The sequence below is a fragment of the Pristiophorus japonicus genome, chromosome 12, assembly GCF_044704955.1.
Source record: "Pristiophorus japonicus isolate sPriJap1 chromosome 12, sPriJap1.hap1, whole genome shotgun sequence".
NCBI lineage: Eukaryota > Metazoa > Chordata > Chondrichthyes > Pristiophoridae > Pristiophorus > Pristiophorus japonicus.
This window is the reverse complement of record NC_091988.1, coordinates 189,311,749-189,325,356: the sequence shown is the minus strand read 5'-3', so window position 1 is coordinate 189,325,356 and position 13,608 is coordinate 189,311,749. Positions and strand designations below refer to the sequence as shown.

Sequence of the window (13,608 nt, the reverse complement as noted above, 5' to 3'; positions counted from 1 at the left end):
ATTCTACGTAAACTAGAGGCGATCCAAAACTCGGCAGCCCCTGTCCTAACTCGCACCAAGTCCCGCTCACCCATCACCCCTGTGCTCGCTGAGCTACATTGGGTCCTGGTGAAGCAATTTCAAAATTCTCACCCTTGTTTAGATGGCCTCACCCCTCTCTATCTCTGTAATATCCTTCAGCCTCACAACCCCCCTCCCCTCCGCCCACCTGAGATGTCTGTGTCCTCTAATTCTGCCCTCTTGAGCATCCCTGATTATAACTGCTGAACCATTGGTGGGCGTGCCTGCAGCTGTCTGGGACCTAAGCTCAGGATCTCCCTGCCTAAACCTCTCCGCCTCTCTACCATTCTTTCTTCCTTTAAGATGTTTCTTAAAACCTATCTCTTTGACCAAGCTGCCACGATTTCTTATGTGGCTTGGTGTCAAATTTATTTGTTTTGTCTTAAAACACCCCTGTGAAGCGCCTTGGGATGTTTTACTATGTTAAGGGGGCTATAGAAATACAAGTTGTTGTTCTATGAACTTGCGTCTTGTTAGTCCAGGCCTCTGGATTACTAGCCCAGTAACATAGCCTCTATGCTGACCACACTCGATCAGCATCGCTGGGCAGGCCACATAGTTCGCATGCCAGACACGAGACTCCCTAAGCAAATGCTTTATGCGGAGCTCCTTCATGGTAAATGAGCCAAAGGTGGGCAGCGGAAGCGTTACAAGGACACCCTCAAAGCCTCCCTGGTAAAGTGTGACATCACCACTGACATCTGGGAGACTCTGGCTGAAGACCGCCCGAGGTGGAGAAAGTGCATTTGGGAGGGCGTTGAGCACCTCGAGTCTCAACGCAAAGAGCGTGAAGAGGTCAAGCGCAGACAGCGGAAGGAGCACGCGGCAAACCAGCCCCACCCACCCCTTCCCTCAACGAATGTCTGTCCCACCCGTGTCAGGGTCTGTGGCTCTCGTATCGGACTGTTCAGCCACCAGAGAACTCACTTTGGGAGTGGAAGCAATTCCGAGGGACTGCCTATGATGATGATGAGGCTACCGTACCCATGGTGAAAGGACAAGTGGAGGAGTGGGACCCATTGGACAGTTCTGTCAAAGGGCTAGCACAGGCCCTGTGGGCTGAGTGGCCCGCCTCTCTGCAGCAACAAAGGCTGGGCGGAATGCGTCATCACGTCGACGGTAAAGGAGGATGGGGTAGCGTCGATTGGCTGAAAGGTGGGCCTATGAGGAAGCGTTTTACTGCCGGGCCGCGTAGCTGGGACGGGTCGAATGGGAAGGCGGCTCTTTGTGGGGTGGACCGGTCGGTCGGTCGGTGGTGTCTGTGTTGACGGGGGAGAGCAGATCTGGTTGGGATTACCTGATAATATATATTATAAATATATATTTTCCCCACGGTTGGGCAACATCGCCGTGACATTGCAGCAGCGGAAGGATCGGCCGAGGGGATGAGAGCGGGTGCGGCGGCCTGACGGAAGCCGGTGAGTGTGGGAGGCTGGGGCTGGGTGTGGGTGTGGGTGTGTGGGTGTGTGTGTTGGTTGGTGGGTGGGTGAGCGGGGCCCCTGGGGGAGGCGGCCAGTGAGGGGCAGCGGCAGCCGCTGCCAGCCCCAGGCCTCGGCAGCAGCAAGAGTCGGGCCATTCAGCCCCTCCAGCCTGCTCCACCATTCAATGAGATCGTGGCTGGTCTGCCAGCTAACTCCACACACCCGCCTTTGGCCCATATCCCCTTTTGGTTAACAAAAATCTCCAGATTTAAATCTGAACAATTGATCCAGCATCGCCTGCCGTTTGCAGAAAAAGAGTTCCAAACTTCTTTGTGTGTGGAAGCGTTTCCTAATTTCACTCCTGAAAGGTCTGGCTCTAATTTTTAGACTATACTCCCAAGTCCTAGAATCCACAACCAGCGGAAATAGTTTATCTCTATCTGTCATATCTGTTTCCCTTTGATCAGATCACTCCTTGACCGTCTAAATTCCAGGGAATACAACCCTAATTTGTGTAATCTCTCCTTGTAACTTAACCCTTGGAGTCCGGGTATCATTCTGGTAAACCTACACTGCACACCCAGACCAATATATCCTTCGTAATGTGCCCAGAACTGCTCACAGTATTCTAGGTGTGGTCTAACTAGGATTTTGTACAGCTGTATTCTAGTCCTCTAGATATAAAGGCCAGCATTCCATTCGCCTTTTTGATTGTTTTTTGTACCTGTTCATGACATTTTAATGATGCTGTTTGAGCCTCCGTGTCATTCATTGTGCCAGCCTTGTCCCTGCCCTCCCTGGGCTCCATGTAGATGGGCATTTTAATACCCAAGACTTTCAATTTATTTATTTTTTCTAGTTGGTGACAATTAAATGCAAATCAGATTGAAGTTTTCAAATTAGAGTTGTATTCCCTGGAATTTAGAAGGTTAAGGGATGATCTGATTGAAACTTTCAAACTAGGGTTGTATTTCCTGGAATTTACAAGGTGATCTGATCTTCAAGGTATTAAGGGGACACGGATAGGATATAGATAGATAACCTATTTCTGCTGGTTGGTAAGTCTACGACTGCAGGGCATAGCCTAAAAATTAGAGCCAGGCCTTTCAGGAGTGAATTTAGGAAACACTTTTACGCACAAAGGGTAGTAAAAGTTTGGAACACTCTTCTGCAAACGGCAGTTGATGGTAGATCAATTGTTAATTTTAAATCGGAGATTGATAGCTTTTTGTTAACCAAAGGTATTCAGGAATATGGGAAAAAGGCAGGTATATGGAGTTAGGTCGCAGATCAGTTATGATCTCATTGAATGGCAGAACAGGCTCGCAGGGCATAAATGGCCTATTCCTGTTTCTAGTGCTCTGAACTTTTATTTCTTAAACTGCGTCTGAGGTCTATCCGTCAGTTGGTACTAAGTTGTAATGATGCTTTGTTAGATGTTAAGTATCAGTTGTAATGTGAAATTGTAGCATCTTTAATTTCTCATAAGTTTATCATAGAATCATACAGCGCAGAAGGATGTCATTTGGCCCATTGTGCCTATGCTGGCTCTTTGAAAGAACTATGCAATTAGTCCCGTTTCCCCTGCTCGTTCCCCATCGCCCTGCAAAAATTTCCTTTTCCGGTATATATCTCATGACCTTTGGAAAGTTATTATTGAATCGGCTTCCACGACCCTTTTAGGCAGGGCATTTATTCCTCCTCAGTTTTCCTTACTATTTATGGTTTAGTAGCGACTATAATCCAAATGTTTGATGTCATTGTATAAACAACGCAATGGTATCAAATCATCTCCCTCTTAATTAAATGCTGTTTTAAATTGACTTTGGTAAATATTGTACTGCATTTTCTGGGACTTTGTATAGTTGCATTGCCTAGTTGTGCAGCAAAAGTAAGCTAGTGTTATCTACAGAGTGGTGCAAATGAGGAAATGTTATGTTACTTAACCTTTTGTTGAACAATTGTATTGCTACAGAGAAGTAGTCATGTCGTAGGATCACCATGTGTTGCATATGTTTAAATGTTGTGGTTCTGTTTTACATCCACACATTTTATTTATTATTAAAGGAGTTCCCTAGTTTGTTTCTTGAATCAAGGTTTTGAAAAATACTAAGCTTGGCTAACTCTTCGTTTCACCAAAGGCTGCTTAAAGTTGTCTTGTCTTGGTTATTGAGGAGGTTTATATTTTTCACTGATGTTTTAATGATAGGCTGTTTATACTGGAATTGTGTCATGTCAGTATTTGTTGGACATTATTTTTTTAGCAATAGGACTAAGTTTTTATAAATCAGTGCTTTAGTGGAGTGGACTTGAAGGCAAATAAAAGCGAATTGAAGTATAATATGTGCTGAATGATCGATTGTGGGTGCTGCTGCAATGATTTGAAATCATGATTAATTTCTTACAAAACTAGTTCTGAATTTGAGTGCCGGTTAAATTCCTCCATTTATTCTTCTCTTGGTCTGTAAACTGCTCAGTTATTGTTGGGATCGATGTATTGTTGTTCACGTGTGTTGAGAGAACCTACAAAAAGAAACTGAGTGTGACAGATGTATATTACTAGGTGTTCTGTGACGCTTGTTTCCAGACTGAAATAACCAGTTTCACAAAATACTTTGTTTCCTTCTATATTGCATATTGCAGCTTTTCAGGTGAGAATCGCAGTGGATGAGATCCATTTTAAAACTGCTTCTTTGTATGGAACATGATGAGTGGAAGCTAGTTATTGGGTATTTAATAATTTACTGTTTTCACAAAACATACCGTCCACTTTAACCTTCGCTCAGTCAAGTACAATATGCTGATTTCCTTCTCAGGTTTGTGATTTTTCTAGTAAGACATCTTGTTTCTAGTGATAAGATATTTCAACCCTGGGAAAGCCCTGTGAAATTGTACTTTGTTATTTAGCTGAGAAACGTGCAGATATACAAAGTGCAGTTTTAACGTTCTTAATGTGTACTTTTGCAGTTATGGCACATTACACATGACTTACACTGTGCATTGTCAATATGCATTATAGATGGCACAGTTTGGCACCTTCAGTATATTTGAGTCTTCTTAGGCAGTCCCTTGTATCGAGGATGACTTGCTTCCACACCAAAAAGGGATGAGTTCACAGGTGTTTCGATGAAGGATCTGATATTTCTGGTCCCGAACTACATGTTAAAGGGTGGAAGATGCCTCTGCGTGGATTTTTTTAACGTGTGGTGGCCGTTGCACACCAGCCACCACATGGGTTTGACAGAGCTAGGTCTTGGTCCAGTGGTAAGGATTAACCAAGACGACTCAAGACCAGCTCTGCTGCACGGACGTAGTGCACACACACATCACACTGTGGGCTGCCCCGTGCTGCCCCAGGGCCCTTGCCTCTCATGGGCCTCAAACTCGCACCTCTCCTGGACCCCGATCATGTCGTTCTACGATCACTTGCCGCTCCTTCGCCCTGACCTCGCTGCTCCTTCTGTACCTGCCCATGCTCCAATCACTGACATGGACCTTGGTGACATCCAATCCACTCGCCCTCTTCACTGCCATCACCCTCTAAATTGAGTGATCTGCTGATAGCAGAATATTTTGTGCTACTATGCACTACGGTACTTCAGCAGGCGGGAGGGTTCAGAAGAGCATGACTTCTTTCCCCGCCCCCCCCCCCCCATCTTGTGTGTGGCTCATTCTGCCCCATTACTTGTGCTTGTTTGTGATCTGTTGCTGTTGCATTTATCAGCAGCCAATGGTATAGGAATGTAGCCTAAATTCTAGAGTGTTGTTGTTGCAACCTTTATAAATTGTACAGTCCTTCACATTACCTTGAACCACATTGGTTTGGTGAGTTCATCGGAACAGTGAGATGCTCCACTGAACACAGAGTTAGCATGCAGGTACAGCAAGCAATTAGGAAGGCAAATGGCATGTTGGCCTTTATTGCTAAGGGGGTTGGGGTACAAGAGTAAGGAAGTCTTTCTACAATTGTACAGGGCTTTGGTGAGAGCACACGTGGAGTACTGTGCACATTTTACCACCTTATCTAAGGAAGGATATACTTGCCTTAGAGGCGGTGCAATGAAGGTTCACTAGATTGATTCCTGGGATGAGAAGGTTGTCTTATGAGGAGAGATTGAGTAGATTGGGCCTATACTTCCTGTATCTCATTGAAACATACAACATTCTTACAGGGCTTGATAGGGTAGATGCAGGGAGGATATTTCCTCTGGCTGGGGAGTCTGGAACCAGGGGTCACAGTATCAGAATAAGGGGTCGGCCATTTCTTCACTCGGAGGGTTGTGAATCTTTGGAATTCTCTACCCCATAGGGCTGTGAACGCTCAGTCATTGAGTATATTCAAGCTGAGGTAGCTAGATTTTTGAACTCTAGGGGAAACGAGCGATATGGGGATCGAGCGGGAAAGTGAAGTTGAGGCAGAAGATCAGCCGTGAGCAGGCTCGAGGAGCCGTGTGGCCTACTCCTGCTCCTAATTATTGTGTTACGTGTGCAGAAGCAGGCTCAGTTTGTGGTTTATTGCATGCACATAGCATTTCTATGCATGGCTTTCATTTCATAGTCTTACCATTACACAGTTTTTGGATCTATAAGATTATGTTTTTTTCCAGAACTCTGCGCATTACACCTTAAATTTTCTTTGTTTGCTAATCCAGGCAAACTGTACAGTTGGGAGGAACTTTAGTTCCGAGGCCACCTCATCCATGTTTCTGTAAACAAGATTGGGGGGGGAATTTTCAGCCTATGGCTCTTATTCTCTACTTTCAACCCAATCCCTGAAGTTGACACATAGGCTTAGGAGTTATATTTTTAAGTATTTAAAATAACAATTTCTGCATCAACATTTAAAAGTTGCACTTTCTAAAGCTTGTTTCAAAAATGTATTTAAAAAGTATTCTTTGGTTTTGTGTCTTTTGTAAGTGATACTCCTTGGAACTGTAGAAATAGTTTGCAGGGATTTTATGAAAGAATATGTACTTTTTAAAAAAAACATTGTTTTCCAACAGTAAAAGCAGTGTTGTCGTTCGGATTTCAGCAAAGCATACTTGTGAGCATGTCGGCTTAATGACCATGATGACAGTGTTGCAAAAGGATTAATTATATTACAGCAATCTATACTTGTGTTACTATGACTGAATTCATGAGACCTAGTCTTTTTTTCTTTGGAAAAACGTCAAAATCCTTGGAAAATAATGAAGTGCAGTTATTTGTTGCATAGCTGAGCTGGTGTTTCTGTTCTTTCACACAGTTTTGTCTGGCCAATTTGATGTTTAATGTGATTTTGTTTTAAATCAGCTAAAGCAATCTCTATAAGCTAGGTACTGACAGGAACAGCTTATTGTATAAGATTTTTTTAAAAAAGCAAAATACTGCAGAAGCTAGAATCTGAAATAAAAACAGAAAATGCTGGAAATACTCTGACGAAAGGTCATCGACCTGAAGCATTAACTCTGTTTCTTGTTCCACAGATGCTGCCTGACCTGAGTATTTCCAGCATTTTCTGTTTTTATTATTGTACAAAATGTTGACTGAAATATATACAGAAAGTCAATCATTTGTCACAAAATCAATAAAACATTGATTACTAAAATCATGGAGAGTTGCATCTCCGTAAAGATGTGAAAGTTTTAGTCTATTTGATTAAACAAGTTGCTTTTATAATTGCATCTTGGAAAAGCAGTCACTTGTCTTGTGATTAGGTCAATGTTGTAAATCCACAGCAAACCAGCTAGTAACATCTGTGTTCTGGACCTGAACCCTAAACAGAACGTAATAATAAAGTAGACGTGAGGACAGAAAACTCTGTTTTCAGGAGACCAAGGGTGAAGCACAAAGGATTCTGCACCATTTTGGTATTCGCAGTTGAATACTTTCATTCATTAAAGTCAAATCTTTGACACATCGGATTCCTAATCATCCCAATAATGGATAATTAAGGGGCTATAGGGAGGGAGGAATACTACCATTAAAGAAGTAGTGCTCGGTAAAATAATGGGACTAAAGGCGGATAAGTCCCCTGGACCTGAAGGCTTGCATCCAAGGGTCTTAAAAGAAGTTCCTGCAGAGATAGTGGATGCATTGGTTGTAATCTACCAACATTTTCTGGATTGTGGGGAGATCTCAGCAGATTGGAAAACCGCAAATGTAACACCCCCATTTAAAAAAAGGAGGCAGACAGAAAGCAGGAAACTATAGATCAGTTAGTCTAACATCTGTCGTTGGGGAAAATGCTGGCTTCCATTATTAAGGAAGCAGTAGCAGGATATTTGGAAAAGCATAATTCAATCAAGCAGAGTCAACATGGTTTAATGAAAGGGAAATCATGCTTACTAAATTTGCTGGAGTTCTTTGAGGATGTAACGAGTAGCGCGGATAAGGGGGAACCTTATTGCAAGCGGGATAGAGTATAAAAGCAGAGAAGTCCTGCTACAACTGTGCAGGGTATTGGTGAGGCTATACCGAGAGTACTGTTATGGTCTCCGTATTTAAGGAAGGATATATGTGCATTGGAGGCTGTTCAGAGAAGGTTCACTAGGTTGATTCCGGAGATGAGGGGGTTGACTTATGAAGGTAGGTTGGGCCTATACTCATTGGAGTTCAGAAGAATGAGAGGTGATCTTATCGAAACATATAAGATAATGAGGGGGCTCGACAAGGTGGATGCAGAGAGGAAGGATATTTCCACTCGTGGGGGAACCTAAAACTAGGCGACATAGTCTCAGAATAAGGGGCCGCCCATTTAAAAGTGAGATAGAAAATAGGTGCAGGAGTAGGCCATTCGGCCCTTCGAGCCTGCACCGCCATTCAATGAGTTCATGGCTGAATATGCAGCTTCAGTACCCCATTCCTGCTTTCTCACCATACCCCTTGATCCCCCTAGTAGTAAGGACTACATCTAACTCCTTTTTGAATATATTTAGTGAATTGGCCTCAACAACTTTCTGTGGTAGAGAATTCCACAGGTTCACCACTCTCTGGGTGAAGAAGTTTCTCCTCATCTCGGTCCTAAATGGCTTACCCCTTATCCTTAGACTGTGACCCCTGGTTCTGGACTTCCCCAACATTGGGAAAATTCTTCCTGCATCTAACCTGTCTAAACCCGTCAGAATTTTAAACGTTTCTATGAAATTCCCTCTCACTCTTCTGAACTCCAGTGAATACAAGCCCAGTTGATCCAGTCTTTCTTGATAGGTCAGTCCCGCCATCCCGGGAATCAGTCTGGTGAACCTTCGCTGCACTCCCTCAATAGCAAGAATGTCCTTCCTCAAGTTAGGAGACCAAAACTGTACACAATACTCCAGGTGTGGCCTCACCAAGGCCCTGTACAGCTGTAGTAACACCTCCTTGCCCCTGTACTCAAATCCCCTAGCTATAAAGGCCAACATGCCATTTGCTTTCTTAACCGCCTGCTGTACCTGCATGCCAACCTTCAATGACTGATGTACCATGACACCCAGGTCTCGTTGCACCACCCCTTTTCCTAATCTGTCACCATTCAAATAATAGTCTATCTCTCAGTTTTTACCACCAAAGTGGATAACCTCACATTTATCCACATTATACTTCATCTGCCATGCATTTGCCCACTCACCTAACCTATCCAAGTCACTCTGCAGCCTCATAGCATCCTCCTCGCAGCTCACACTGCCACCCAACTTAGTATCATCTGCAACTTTGGAGATACTACATTTAATCCCCTCGTCTAAATCATTAATGTACAATGTAAACACCTGGGGTCCCAGCACAGAACCTTGCGGTACCCCACTAGTCACTGCCTGCCATTCTGAAAAGTACCCATTTACTCCTACTCTTTGCTTCCTGTCTGACAACCAGTTTTCAATCCACGTCAGCACACTACCCCCAATCCCATGTGCTTTAACTTTGCATATTAATCTCTTGTGTGGAACCTTGTCGAAGGCCTTCTGGAAGTCCAAATACACCACATCAACTGGTCCTCCCTTTTCCACTTTACTGGAAACATCCTCAAAAAATTCCAGAAGATTTGACAAGCATGATTTCCCTTTCACAAATCCATGCTGACTTGGACCTATCATGTCACCTCTTTCCAAATGTGCTGCTATGACATCCTTAATAATTGATTCCATCATTTTACCCACTACCGATGTCAGGCTGACCGGTCTATAATTCCCTGTTTTCTCTCCCTCCTTTTTTAAAAAGTGGGGTTACATTGGCTACCCTCCATTCCATAGGAACTGATCCAGAGTCAATGGAATGTTGGAAAATGACTGTCAGTGCATCTGCTATTTCCAAGACCACCTCCTTAAATACTCTGGGATGCAGTCCATCAGGCCCTGGGGATTTATCGGCCTTCAATCCCATCAATTTCCCCAACACAATTTCCCGACTAATAAGGATTTCCCTCAGTTCCTCCTCCTTACTAGACCCTCTGACCTCTTTTATATCCAGAAGCTTGTTTGTGTCCTCCTTAGTGAATACCGAACCAAAGTACTTGTTCAATTGGTCTGCCATTTCTTTGTTCCCTGTTATGACTTTCCCTGATTCTGACTGCAGGTGCCCTACGTTTGTCTTTACTAACCTTTTTCTCTTTACATATCTATAGAAGCTTTTGCAGTCCGTCTTAATGTTCCCTGCAAGCTTCCTCTTGTACTCTATTTTCCCTGCCCTAATCAAACCCTATGTCCTCCTCTGCTGAGTTCTAAATTTCTCCCAGTCCCTGGGTTCGCTGCTATTTCTGACCAATTTGTATGCCACTTCCTTGGCTTTAATACTATCCCTGATTTCTCTTGATAGCCACGGTTGAGCCACCTTCCCTTTTTTATTTTTATGCCAGATAGGGATGTACAATTGTTGTAGTTCATCCATGCGGTCTCAAAATGTCTGCTATTGCCCATCCACTGTCAACCGGTTCTGGAGGAGGTGGGACCTGTACAAACCGGACGGTTTGCACCTGGGCAGGACCGGAACCAATGTCCTAGGGGGAGTGTTTGCTAGTGCTGTTGGGGAGGAGTTAAACTAATATGGCAGGGGGATGGGAACCAATGCAGGGAGACAGAGGGAAACAAAAATGAGGCAAAAGCAAAAGACAGAAAGAAGATGAGGAAAAGTGGAGGGCAGAGAAACCCAAGGCAAAGAACAAAAAGGGCCATTGTACAGCAAAATTCCAAAAGGACAAAGGGTGTTAAAAAAACAAGCCTGAAGGCTTTGTGTCTTAATGCAAGGAGTATCCGCAATAAGGTGGATGAATTAACTGCAAATAGATGTTAACAAATATGATGTGATTGGGATTACGGAGACGTGGCTCCAGGATGATCAGGGCTGGGAACTCAACATCCAGGGGTATTCAACATTCAGGAAGGATAGAATAAAAGGAAAAGGAGGTGGGGTAGCATTGCTGGTTAAGGAGGGGATTAAGGCAATAGTTAGGAAGGACATTAGCTTGGATGATGTGGAATCGAAATGGGTAGAGCTGCAGAACACCAAAGGGCAAAAAACGTTAGTGGGAGTTGTGTACAGACCTCCAAACAGTAGTAGTGATGTTGGGGAGGGCATCAAACAGGAAATTAGGGGTGCATGCAATAAAGGTGCAGCAGTTATAATGGGTGACTTTAATATGCACATAGATTGGGCTAACCAAATTGGAAGCAATATGGTGGAGGAGGATTTCCTGGAGTGCATAAGGGATGGTTTTCTAGACCAATATGTCGAGGAACCAACTAGGGGGGAGGCCATCTTCGACTGGGTGTTGTGTAATGAGAGAGGATTAATTAGCAATCTCGTTGTGCGAGGCTCCTTGGGGAAGAGTGACCATAATATGGTGGAATTCTGCATTAGGATGGAGAATGAAACAGTTAATTCAGAGACCATGGTCCAGAACTTAAAGAAGGGTAACTTTGAAGGTATGAGGCGTGAATTGGCTAGGATAGATTGGCGAATGATACTTAAGGGGTTGACTGTGGATGGGCAATAGCAGACATTTTGAGACCGCATGGATGAACTACAACAATTGTGCATTCCTGTCTGGCGTAAAAATAAAAAAGGGAAGGTGACTCAACCGTGGCTATCAAGGGAAATCAGGGATAGTATTAAAGCCAAGGAAGTGGCATACAAATTGGCCAGAAATAGCAGTGAACCCGGGGACTGGGAGAAATTTTGAACTCAGCAGAGTAGGACAAAGGGTTTGATTAGGGCAGGGAAAATGGAGTACGAGAAGAAGCTTGCAGGGAATATTAAGACAGATTGCAAAAGTTTCTATAGATATGTAAAGAGAAAAAGGTTAGTAAAGACAAACGTAGGTCCCCTGCAGTCAGAATCAGGGGAAGTCATAAAGGGGAGCAAAGAAATGGCGGACCAATTGAACAAGTACTTTGGTTTGGTATTCACTAAGGAGGATACAAACAACCTTCCGGATATAAAAGGGGTCGGAGGGTCGAGTAAGGAGGAGGAACTGAGGGAAATTGTGTTGGGGAAATTGATGGGATTGAAGGCCGATAAAGCCCCAGGGCCTGATGGACTGCATCCCAGAGTACTTAAGGAGGTGGCCTTGGAAATAGTGGATGCATTGACAGTCATTTTCCAACATTCCATTGATTCTGGATCAGTTCCTATGGAGTGGAGGGTAGCCAATGTAACCCCACTTTTTAAAAAAATGAGGGAGTGAGATAACAGGGAATTATAGACCAGTCAGCCTGACATCGGTAGTGGGTAAAATGATGGAATCAATTATTAAGGATGTCATAGCAGTGCATTTGGAAAGAGGTGATATGATAGGTCCAAGTCAGCATGGATTTGTGAAAGGGAAATCATGCTTGACAAATCTTCTGGAATTTTTTGAGGATGTTTCCAGTAGAGTGGACAAGGGAGAAGCAGTTGATGTGGTATATTTGGACTTTCAGAAGGCGTTCGACAAGGTCCCACACAAGAGATTAATGTGCAAAGTTAAAGCACATGGGATTGGGGGTAGTGTGCTGACATGGATTGAGAACTGGTTGTCAGACAGGAAGCAAAGAGTAGGAGTAAATGAGTACTTTTTCAGAATGGCAGGCAGTGACTAGTGGGGTACCGCAAGGTTCTGTGCTGGTGCCCCAGCTGTTTACATTGTAAATTAATGATTTAGACGAGGGGATTAAATGTAGTATCTCCAAATTTGCGGATGACACTAAGTTGGGTGGCAGTGTGAGCTGCGAGGAGGATGTTATGAGGCTGCAGAGCGACTTGGATAGGTTAGGTAAGTGGGCAAATGCATGGCAGATGAAGTATAATGTGGATAAATGTGAGGTTATCCACTTTGGTGGTTAAAAACAGAGAGACAGACTATTATCTGAATGGTGACAGATTAGGAAAAGGGGAGGTGCAAAGAGACCTGGGTATCATGGTACATCAGTCATTGAAGTTTGGCATGCAGGTGCAGCAGGCGGTTAAGAAAGCAAATGGCATGTTGGCCTTCATAGCAAGGGGATTTGAGTACAGGGGCAGGGAGGTGTTGCTAAAGTTGTACAGGGCATTGGTGAGGCCACACCTGGAGTATTGTGTACAGTTTTGGTCTCCTAACCTGAGGAAGGACATTCTTGCTATTGAGGGAGTGCAGCGAAGGTTCACTAGACTGATTCCTGGGATGGCGGGACTGACCTATCAAGAAAGACTGGATCAACTGGGCTTGTATTCACTGGAGTTCAGAAGAATGAGAGGGGACCTCATAGAAACGTTTAAAATTCTGACAGGGTTAGACAGGTTACATGCAGGAAGAATGTTCCCAATGTTGGAGAAGTCCAGAACCAGGGGTCACAGTCTAAGGATAAGGGGTTAGCCATTTAGGACCGAGATGAGGAGGAATTTCTTCACCCAGAGAGTGGTGAACTTGTGGAATTCTCTACCACAGAAAGTTGTTGAGGCCAATGCACTAAATATATTCAAAAAGGAGTTAGATGAAGTCCTTACTACTAGGGGGATCAAGGGGTATGGCGAGAAAGCAGGAATGGGGTACTGAAGTTGCATGTTCAGCCATGAACTCATTGAATGGCGGTGCAGGCTAGAAGGGCCGAATGGCCTACTCCTGCATCTATTTTCTATGTTTCTATGTAACCCCTTAAGTATCATTCGCCAATCTATCCTAGCCAATTCACGCCTTATATCTTCAAAGTTACCCTTCTTT

General features: G+C 44.0%; 1 protein-coding gene across 10 annotated transcripts in view; it reads left to right on the top strand.

Annotated features, from left to right (window-relative positions):
* The first annotated feature begins 1,269 nt into the window (after positions 1-1,269).
* Positions 1,270-13,608, top strand: part of ncoa6 (nuclear receptor coactivator 6) — an 86,549-nt gene continuing 74,210 nt past the window's right edge. For all 10 annotated transcript variants that reach the window (XM_070896313.1, XM_070896308.1, XM_070896307.1 and 7 more), the window contains exon 1: positions 1,270-1,478. The gene's annotated coding sequence lies outside the window, so the exon portion shown is untranslated. The remainder of the gene's footprint in view (positions 1,479-13,608) is intronic.